Here is an 11,747-nt window from a genome sequence, read left to right on the forward strand (position 1 = left end):
TGGTGAAATATGTGGTGACCTACAAAAATAAAACATAAAGATATAGATATCTAGATATAAATATATATATATATCGACAACTGAATTTTGAGCCGTAAATTTCTTAGTTTGAGATTTTCACAACAACAGTGAAGATTTATTATTTGAATGAAATTATCGTTGGTCAAAACTACACTAAAGATTAAAATAAGATATTTGGAATTCACATTTCATATAGGAAAAAGTAACTGTTGAAATGTTTAATTAGATTTTCATTTCAACTCAAATTTTTATTCATATAAACAAAAATGTAATTAGAGCCACATTCATGGTCCCAGGAGGATGAACCAAACTGACTGTGATGATTCTCCGGCTTTTCATCTACCTGCAAAACTAATGACATCATCATCAGCCTCACCTGGACTTTCGTGATTAAAATGTTGACAGGTGACAGGTGAGCTCTGATGTCACAGATACACACAGACAGGTGACAGGTGAGCTCTGATGTCACAGATACACACAGACAGGTGAACTCTGATGTCATACTGAGAGATTTTAAGATCAGGGGATAAATTAAAAAAATGCAAAACACAACTGTTTAATTTGGAAATCTGACAAAAAAAAATGAGATTAAACCAAACCTTCGTGCTAAACATTAGCATGTTAGCATTTAGCTAAAACCACCACTGTGACTCGGTACAGCCTCACAGAGAGGCAAATGTCTGGGTGTGTGTTCACCGCGCCCCACAGCAGATAGCTTTACCCAAAGAAGGGAAGTCCTCCAAATTAAAAGCATTAATGTGTCATTCATCATCATTGTCCACCACTGTCCGAAGCCTGATGTGTTGTTGTCTCACATTCCCCTTTGTCCAGTTATGGTATTTAAGCTAGCTAACAAGCTAAGTAGCAACATTTTTATTATTATCATTATTTGGCCATTTTTCGAACCGCTTCCATGGCTAATTCAGGAAGACACGAACGGTTTGGCGCCCACATGGATGCTGCCATGGCAACTGATGCCTGTTCTGCCGGTCACTACCTCCAGCGAGAGCCTGGTTTCACATAGACTTTAATTATTGCTTAAATATACAACGGATAGTCAGACTTCAGATAGACGTCTGGGGGATAGGTGTCTACTTTTTTTTGGCTTAAAGTTTGTCAGTCTTTTTTTATATATATATAATTTTTTATTGAGTTTTAACAAACAGACAAACATACAATACCCCCACACCAGACAGCCGTATAGCACACACACAAAATAAATAAATAAATAAACAAAATAAACAAACAAAAAATCAAACAATTAATTAATGAATAACAAACAAATAAAATGAAATAATTAATAAATATTGACAATACTTGAGATTGAATAATGTAGTTAGTGAGTCTGTATTTTTGTGAAACAGTCTTACTTGCATTAGACTGATCTATGAGCCCAGTTAAAGCTGGTCTAACGCTGCAGACACGTCTGAGATAGTCAGCAGTATATCCTCCTGCCTCGTTTTGGATTTTAATACGGCCATTAGTTGAATCAGGGGAATTTCCTTCTTTACTCATAACAGACAGGACACATAAAACTTCAGACTGCAGTCGCTGCACTTGAACGTATTGAATCTTTAGTCTTCATCCTCACGGACTCAAAAGAAACAGAGTCAGCGCTTATGAACAGACAGGTCACAGAATCAGGTTTTCAAACATGGCCTTGTGAACATCCACGTTTACATTCTCCACTTTTCTTTTTTTTTTTATTTTTCCTTCCTCCGCTGGAGGACGGGGGGCCTTTGGTTTTGATTCTAAAACTCTTTGCCAGTTTAATTTATGATGCCACAAGGAGCGCCAGCGTCGTGTCATAAATTTAGTTTAGACCAAGCTCGAGGAATAATTAGCAGCCAGAAAAGCTTGGGTTCAAATCTGGATATTTTGGCAGCGGCGCGGGGTCTCCGGTGGTTTGTAACAGGAGCTGGTGTTCTGGTGCGCAGTGTTTCTCTTTCCCTCTCTGTCTCTCTCTCGACTCCCTCTCCCTTTCTCTCGATCTCACCGTGCAGCTCGGCATGAGGGCGTGATGGATGAACAGAAGTGATTGGATAATATGAGGCTGTCACAGATCACACATAAAATCAACCTGATCCAGTCAGTTCGACTAAACAGCTGAAGGATGTGAGCGGCGGCGACTGGGCCGAGACGCTGCGGCTTCGTGTTTGCTTTAATTGTAAATTAAACCGCGGTGTAAAACATCTCCGCTGCATTAACAGAGTCCGCTGTTGTTGTGCCCCCCCCCCTTCTCTCTCTGCACATGTATCCAGCTCTTTCAGTTTGTAGTTTGTAATTTCAGCTGCCTGACTGACTTTATATGCAGATAATTGTGGCTAAAAACACATTAAGAACCACAAGTCAAAACATCAACTGTCTTTGATTTTGAAGTTTACAGCTACACAAGCAAAGAGAGTTGGACAGAACACTACACCATTCTTACTGGACTAATAGAGCAGCAATCAAATTAGCATTTTATCATCTATGGTTCCCTCGTCCCCAGAGTCAGTGGGTTTCTGGTTAGATACCTTAAAGAGGGTCTCTGGCTCATTTCTTTTCTACATTTTATTCTACGATTTTACGTCTTTTAAAAAAGGCCAGTTGCTAACAATTCGCTAAATGAGACTACAGCGGTTGTGCAGCTTGTTTATAGCCTAACATTAACTTTTTACTTCTGCTGATTGTATTAAGGCTTCAAAAATCATAAAGGTGGTTTCATTTGTGAAGCTGATCCTGCTGAACAAGTATCTTAAAATGTTGTTTGTTCAAAAGCCAAAGAAGAAATCCCATTAGCTTGTTGTCGAGGGAACAAGGATGATGCTAACTTCCTGGCGCTCCTTTGGGCGAAAGTAGCAAAGCTTGGCCTGAGGGTGGTGATGTGGTTAACTAAACCATGAGGATTGTTCACTATCCTCCGTGCAGTGGCAGCAGCTTTAAGCTTCATTTATTCCTCTGCCCTCAGCAGTGACGCCATGACCTGCGGCAGCTACGTGCACAGCTGAATATAACTTCACGGCAGCGCTACGTGGGCGACAAAGAAATCAGGTGCAGACCGCTGGAAGCGTTGACTGACCCGTCCAAATATGTGAAACGGAAACATGGATGCAAACACCTGTTCAACGAATCTATTTTGGTCGTTTGAGTTATAGTGGAACCTCCTTTATATTAGTGGACCGTGTGACGAATATTTCCAGTTATATACTGAGAGACCAGCATCAGCCCACTGACACATCTGTCCAGTCAAACTATGAATATTCTATATTTCTTGCCATCAAAACAAACTTTTTTTTTTTACTCCCGACGGTGTGATGTTTTATAAACACAGCAGCAGATTTCCACCGCGTCTCGGCGACAACAGGACATGTCTCCAGGCACAGGCTCACGGTTGTGGAGGGAGGGTAGGCTGCTAACAAATTGACTCTTTATTTTATTGGTCTAACCTCATGGCAGACGCTGTCTCGCTGTGCGGTTTAGCAGCGTCACTCACCCCTGTCTGTCTAAATATCAGCAGCGCAGCCTACACACACCATCTGCCTCACTGAGTTATTATCGTCGCCGCGTGGCGAAGCCCGGGGGCCAGACGGGAGAGCGGCACATTCAAACAAAGGCTGCGTTAACGCGAGGCAGAGAATAGGACTTTTAGTATGAGGGGTCATCATTGGTCACAGGCACAAGGAAATCTTTGTTTTGAAGGTTTTTGTAACAATATGAAAATAACAAAATACTGAAAATTAAGAAATAAAGAAATCAACAATAGCCTCATTCATACAGGAGATATTTTTTTTCAACACATCTTTGTGTCAGTTCACGCCACCTGGTCGTTACTGCGTCCAATCGTGTCTTTCTGTTGACTTTGTCTGCGGTCGAGTCACATCTACAATCTGCTTTACTGTCTGAAGAGAGAAAGAAAAAAGAAAGAAGTTTTCCAGTAGTTTCCTTATTGTTTCTATCATCAACATGGTGGTAATCTGATTAAAGGAAGCCTGAAGTGCCAAAAGCTGCAGTTCCTCTAACGACCACTAGAGTCTGGCTCCAACACTGAGTCAGTCCCCATAGACTCCCATGTTAAACTGTTCAACAGCAGAAATAAACATGTTTACAGCCTGGTACAAAAAAAAACCCCAAAACAAACACTTTTGGTCTCTTGAGCTAATTTCCTCCTTCATGACACCTGTTTATATAACTCACCTGTTTACATTTTATTAAGGCTTAAAGTTACGCTTAATTGAGGGCATTGCTGCTTTGAGTGACAGGTGGGGGAGTGTATGCTTGACACAAACTGGCATGCACCGAAGTCTCGGCTCCGCTCACGCTCTTTGCCCATTTTTGGATTAGCCGGGGAGGCAGGAGACGGAGGAGCAGCTCGCTCTGAGGGACTTCTATGGGCACCATGAATTTGCTCAGTAGATTAAACATTCATTTTTTTTATTTTTCTTTTAATGGATGAACATAACTTGCACATCCAAATGTCTCGGATGCCGCTGTGAAAAGAAGAAACTCCCGCACACTGCTCTTGCTCAGCATCACAATTTATTGTATTTAATAAAATATATAAGTATTTAATAAGCGTGCGGGATATTCCTCTTTTCAAGACGGTTTGTGTTGATGGTGGAAAGGTCGGTTATCACCTGAGGATGGCGTTACACAGAGTAAATAGTCATGTGATCTTTTACAGTAACAGACGGACTGAGCAGCGCTGCCCTGTGTTTCTGCCCCCTGACTCTCACAGACTGTTATAATGTGAAGATCAGTTGCTCCGACAGTTATGATTTATGACAGATTGTTGACAACCGTGTCATGCTAAATTTTTGTAAATGTGATGTTGACATTAACCAGAGTAAAATGTTTGTCCCATTAAGGTTAAATTCAGGGACCATCTTTTGCCTGTAAAGCAGCTGCACGTGTAAAGAGACGGTTGTTTGTCAGTTGGCTGGATCAGATCGTCATGTGTTCTTGATGTCCTGGGTTCGACTCTGGCCCCGGATCCTTTGTTGCATGTCTCAAACTCGAAAATGTCAACAAGTTATCTGTCAGGAATATTTCTGAACTCATGTTCCTGTGTGAAAGCAACCGAAAGGTAATGTTCCCCGGCTCCTGCATGCCACACGAGCCAGGGAAAGGATAAGGAAAACCACATTTCCTCCGAACCGGTTCTTTTCTTCTTTTTCTTTTTTATTTGTTCTTCTTCTTCTTCTTCTTTTTCTTCTTCTTCTTCTGCTTCTTCTTTATAGACAGCTGGCCTCACAATCTGCTGTGCTCAACATTTTCTAAACTGAAACCCTGAGTGTAGGAGTGCATACGTCTGCATCCGGTGTATCCGTTTATATGTCAGTGTCCTTAACGTTACCCTCGGACACACACACACACACACCCCCTCCCTTATTCCTTGGACACAGGAGCTGCCTTCACATATACAGCGCCTATAAAAAGTGTTGACACCCGCTCTTTCACCACAGAGAAACACACAGTGACTGTGAGTGAGATTTTTAGGCCCGATACTGGTTCCCAGACGAGGAATGTTAATGTCTCTGGTGATCCGGTGCCACCATGAGGTCGACATTTGTGGTTTTTAGTGAAATATCCCGACAACTACTGGTCGGATCGCTATGAAATCTGGCTCAGACATTCATGGTTCCCAGATGAGGATTATTAGTGTCTTTGGTGATTCTCACTTTTCATGTGCTGTCATCATCAGCTCAACATTTCACTTTCTACAAAATGAATAAAGCCTTTCACGTGTTTCCATTCTGCATCCGCCTGAAGAAAGTTTTTGAGAAGCAGCTGAGAGAAAAAAAACAAAAAAAAAAAACGTTCAACAGATTTCCATGTTTACAGCTCGTTTACAGCTTGTTTTGGTGAAATGTCCCTTTAGGACCCGAATAATAATAGTCCCTCGTTGCTTCACTTTAGTTCCCCCGCCCCGAATTCAGCCCCGTTCATCTGCTCCGAGTTAGGACTGGGTGTGTGTGCACGCATGCATGCGTGTGTGTTTGTGTAAATGTAATCCTGTGCGTGTTCACCAGGCGTCACACGGTTAAACGTCGCTTTGATCAAACGAGGGGGAAAATGGGATTTGTATGTCAGGATGACAGCGTGTGTCACCAGGTGGTTAAATTCCTCACATAAACAATAAACTGCAGGCGAAGGTTTGAATACGTCACACACTTTGTTTATCTGCATATTATAAATAAACTGAAATCTTTTGAAATGCTTCTCTTTCCTGAACATGAAATTCATATTTTACCTGTTAGATTATTAAAGACAAGCTCATCGCCAGCAGCTTTCTCACAGCGGAGGAAAGTAACCGGATAAACTCAGTTCCGTACTTTGTATTTCCAACGTAATACTTTAACATTTCAGAGAAAATATTGTACTTTTTACTGCCCAACAAAGACAGAGCAGTAACTGCAGGAGCAGTGAAGCTGGGAAAAAGAACTAAAAGTTTACAGGTGACAAACTGTAAAACAGATAGAGAGGTTTAAGTTTTCATTTGATGTCCTTTTAGGCTGATTATTTTACCCGTCGAGTCACAGAACCCACCTTAAAATGCAGATACTGTGTCTTTAGAAATGAACTTTTAACTCTTATTAATGAGAATCCATTGTTTATAGGATTTCTTGTTTAGCTGAGTTTCTGTCTGTTCATATTTTTTAATACATTTAAATATGTGATTAAAAAGAGCGGTGCCACCAAATCACATGAAATGAACTGGAGTCACAAAATGAAGTGGCAGCTACTGAGATCTGCTGAGTTAGCTACCAAAATACTTTGGCCACATGCTCGTTTTTCTTCTGGCCCAGTATCGGCTGAGTTTCACGGCCCAAATCTGGCCCATATACAGATGCTGTCAGCTGCTACTTCCACATCTGGACTGTGGCTACCTGACAGCTATGTTTCAGGTGACATATCCCTCTGACTTCAGCTGTGTAGTTAGCTTAGTTAGCTTCTTTCTATGTACAGATCCTGCATTTCGGTTTATAGTTCCAGTTTAGTAACTACAAAATTAAAAAGCTGTTACTGAAATGAGGATTTACTGTGACAGCTATAGTTACTAGTTACTTTGCAGATTTAAAACTTAAAAAAAATGAAAAGCTTATAAAATACCACACATTGTTCAGCCCTTACAAAACAGTGTCTGTGGGCTGTTAGCAGCTCCACCACAGAAAGATTTCCCCTTTAAACTTCCCTCATGATTTCATCTTGACTGTTCGATGCCCAAGGAAAAACTTCAATCTAATATCTTACCCCCGAAAAAAGCCAAAAAGTTTAGAGAAAAGTCCAAAATATAAAACTCATTTTGCCTATCAGAACATTATTTTTTCTTTTTTCCTCTCGTGATTCATCTGACGACCCCTCAGATTTTTCTCGTGACCTTTGGGTGGGGCCTGACCCCAAGGTTGGGAACCACTGGATGAAACTAGCCAACTGTATTATTAAGAAGTTAAATTATTAAAAATCAAATTAAGTAGTAAATAATCTTATACAATAGTAGGCGTACTTTTTTTTGATACTTTAGCTTAATTTTGCTGATAATACTTGTTTTTAAATGCAGTACTTTTACTTGTAATGGAGTATTTTTACATTGTTGTACTGGTACTTTTACTCAAATAAAGAATCTGAATACTTCTTCCACCGCTGAAGTCTTATGTTGTGTTAAATACGTAGTTCTTCTTCTTGGATTGTTTATTTCTGTTATCAGAAGTTTTTTGTGTTTTGTTTTGTTTTTTTTCTTCATTTATTTTAAAATGACCCAAGTACCCAAACTTCTTGGAAATGACTCCATCACGACTCCTTTTTGCTTCACTCCAGCACTTAATCCTTCATTGTGCCCTGATCTGCCCTGCTCTCTTACAGAGGCTCTGCTCCCCGTCTTGTGGTTTTCTGGAGCTCTGTAATTGACTTGAAGCTGAATGCCGCTCAGACCAGATGCTCTTCCAGTGCCCCCTTTAGGCTAATACAAGCCAGGGCCTCCTCATGGAACAAATTGAGAACATCCAGTCCTTGGTGAGGAGTTTACAGGTTGCAGGTGGGCCAAACAATGTGACATGGATCACTGCGAGAGTCTGTTTATTAGTTTCTTCATTGCTCGCTGAAAACTCTCCCCGGAGGTGGAGGAGGTGGTGGTGGTGAGGGTGCTGGCGAACGACTGCAGCTCAGGGCCCAGGGCTCCTCTGACACAACAGAGAGAGAGAGAGAGAGAGAGAGAGAGAGCGGTGAGACTGTGGCTCAAACGTGGAAACTGTGACAAGTTTGGACACGGTGGGTGAACTGTAAACCTTTCGTGGTGACCCTCACAGGGAGCGTGGAAACAGGGCGACGTTTCTCAGGCGGCGCTGGAAAAAAAGGGTGAGGGTTAAAACACAGAGGGAAGAAACAAAGACGTGCAATCAGACCGACCGCATTTACGTCAGCGTGTTTTCTTGTTGTTATATGAAGGAATACGTCGGTTATTGTGTATACATCGTGACTGACTTTGTGTCCTGGAACACGTCTGTAGCTGATGTTCGCGTGTCAAACGAGTTTATGTGGCTCGTTGACTTTGCCGTACCAGGCGCTTCGAAGATTTTGATTAAGACATTTTTAGGAAATCAAGCTCTGGGCTTTTCAAAGAACACGCAATGTAAACAAGTGTAAGAACTGATCAAACTAAATTTAAGAAAATTTGTCAATTTAGAATCAATTAAAGATTCTTCTAATTGTGTTACTTTGATGAACGAATAAATGGTTTTATTCCATGTCTGGATATTTACATGAACCATCCCATTAATCAACAACAAACCAACCATTATGATAATTCTTGTCACCTCTTACGAATTTGAGCGGGAGAGATCCACCAATAGTAATTAATATGAATGCTTCACATAAACACAAATATAAATAAATACAACAAAAGTGACAATAATGTGCTAATTTGCGTCAGTTAAGAGAATAATTTGTACTTCTACAAACATGCAGCAAGACACAAATCCCTGTGAAAGTTGCATGAATCTGGCCTGAAGTTTACGATAATAAAAAGGTGGCGCAGTATAAAAGGTCAGGGGTCACCAAGGTCATTCCTCTGGGACCATGACCATCCACCGCTTTGGTTCAGACTGAAATATCTCTTGGATTGTGGCCATTTTTTAGTTTGTTCCCCCTTCGAATAGAGTTTATTTCCTGTTAAAATGATGTTTCCTCCCTCTGTGTTCGGGGTTAGTTTGTAGGTCATGGTTTGGGGTTTGGGGTTTGTGGCCAGGTTAAGCATCTCAGTAGTGGTTCAGATTTAGGTAAAGGGCTATACTCATATCGACAGGGGAAGAGGCTAAAACACAGCACAGTAAAATAGAAGTTATGTATTTTAACGTCTTCCTGTTCAGAAGTACAAAAAAACACCTTGACTGCTCTTCAGCTGCTCAGAGTCAAGCCTCGGACCTGTCGCCTTTCTTCAGGGGAATTTACTTTGCATTTAGCGCCCGATAAAGATGAGTAAATGTGAAGCACCCATGATGAAATTCTTGAATTAATCTTTAAAAAAATGTCAGGTAGAAACTGTAATTGAACATCTGAGAAAAAAAGGTGTAAAATCAGTGGGTATGAGTATAATGGAGTCATAAAGAGGAATAAGAAAATACACTTGGAAATATAAACAGGAATAAATAAAGGAAAGCAAAGGCATTAGGGGAAACGAAAAGGCAAAGAATAAAAGCATAATTCTTATTCTTTTATATATTTCTGTTTATATTTCCACATTTTTTAATTTCCTTATTTAGTCTTGTTTATATTTCCACATTTATTTTCTTATTCTTTTACAGATTTATTCTATTTATGGCACTCCTATGACTCCATACAACATGGCATAGATTTTTACCAAAAGTTACCGATAGAGAAGAACCTTTTTGTTTCTCTGTGGCGCTTTTGTAAAAAAAAAAAAAAATGTAATTGTTTAAAGTGACAAGTGGAGAAAACTGACATTCAGTATAAAATCCAAAATAATCATTAAATATATTTGGGTTTAGACATCAGAAGGCTGATGGCGTTCCTTAAAAGCTGCAATAAAATTACGGCTTTCACCCTTAAGCTCCAGTCGTGTCAAGTGGCCATATGCTGAGAGGGTTGATCCTGAGAGAAAGAGCTCCTTCTCTTGGCCGGAGAGGCCTTGCTTTTCCACCTGAGCCGCAGGTGTTTGCTTAACGTGCCTGTGGTTTGAGCGGCTGCAGCTCCGTCATTTACCATCACCCTGGAAATGTTGACTTTTACCTCTGCTCCTCCCTGAAGCTGCCAGCCCGGGGGAAAAGCAAAACCCACTCTGGCTCCTGATAAACTGCGTGTGTAAACATTGCCCCTGTATATGTGTGTGTGTTATGATGGTGATGATGATGATGATGATGATGATGATGATGATGATGATGATGGTGCCGGTGCTGGTGGCGATGATTGTAGCCTATCGCCTTCCACAGACGCCCTTTCCTTTGACGCACTGTGGAAAACGTGTGGACGTGGAAGCGACTGCAGGCGGCAGAGGTCGGTAACACGATGATGAAAAATGGCAGCGTGTGTGCAGGTGTTTCTGTGTTTTCACAGAGGATAAGTGAAGGCAGATCTGACGGAGTGAGGAGGTGATTTCTCCCGCGAAGCACACACTCAGAAGAACGCTGAGCTTTTCATTTAAAGGAAGAGTTTGACATTTTGGGAAATAAACTTATACAAGAGTTAGATGTTTGGATTGATAGCACTCACATGTCTGCAGTGTAAATATGAAGCTACAGCTAGCATCTAGCTAACTTAGCTTAGCACAAAGACTGGAAACATGGGGAAACAGCTAGCCTGGCTCTGTCTACAGCTAACAAAATCTGACTCCCAAAGATTAACATTATTATAATAATAATAATAATAATAATAATGAAACTTATTTATATAGCACTTTAAAGCCATTTGAAACTGCTTTACTTAGATAAACAATTAGCAAAAAGAAGTTACACAATAAAACAAAACAGTAGGAAAGACACAATATTAAAAGGAGGTGGATGAAAAAGAGCTGAAGAGATGAAAAATGTAACTAAGCAGCAACAAATGATCAGACAACCAGCAGGAGAGTCCAGGAAAATTACTGCAAACACCAACAAGATTTGCAGAAATATGAGGTGGAGGTGGAAACGATAAAACAGACTCAGTGAATAAGTGACGACGGACAGGAGATATCGACTTAAACGTCACTTCCTGTGAAGAGACGGACACATCAGACCTGAAGCCCAGAAACCTTTCTCACATTCATACAAGAAACAAACAGAAATGTCAGATTTCCTTCTTGTTTTCCCACATGGTTTTTCCATAGTTTGAGCTTCGACTTGAGCTCTTCTTGTCGTGTCTTCTTCTGCAGTGGTTTAATAGCGCAGACTGTTAATCTCGACGAACCCTCTTCTAAAATTCACCTGACAGTAACGGATGGAAACACGTGTTAATTCACTTTTCTTTTTTTTTGTTTCCAAGCTATTCATCAGGCTGTACTGGTGACTCTTTTCTACGGAAAGTAGATAAGGTTTGTCCAAAGAGTCGCTAGGTTTGTCCCCCTGATGACATAAGAGAAACTGCTCACGCCAATTCATTTTGAAAAAGCAGCAGCCAACGAGGAAACTCCAACACTCGGCCGCTGACGAATGGTGCAATCTGAAGCTGTTGCTATTGAGTTTCTTCAGTTTCTCTAGAGGGCAGGAGAGTTAAAAAGTCGAATGTTTGTGTTAATATCTAAATGTTTGACTTCG

Source organism: Seriola lalandi, unplaced genomic scaffold (assembly GCF_002814215.2).
Source record: "Seriola lalandi dorsalis isolate HSWRI2012SDOR001 ecotype SW California unplaced genomic scaffold, Sedor1 jcf7180002054932, whole genome shotgun sequence".
In the NCBI taxonomy this organism is placed as follows: domain Eukaryota; kingdom Metazoa; phylum Chordata; class Actinopteri; order Carangiformes; family Carangidae; genus Seriola; species Seriola lalandi.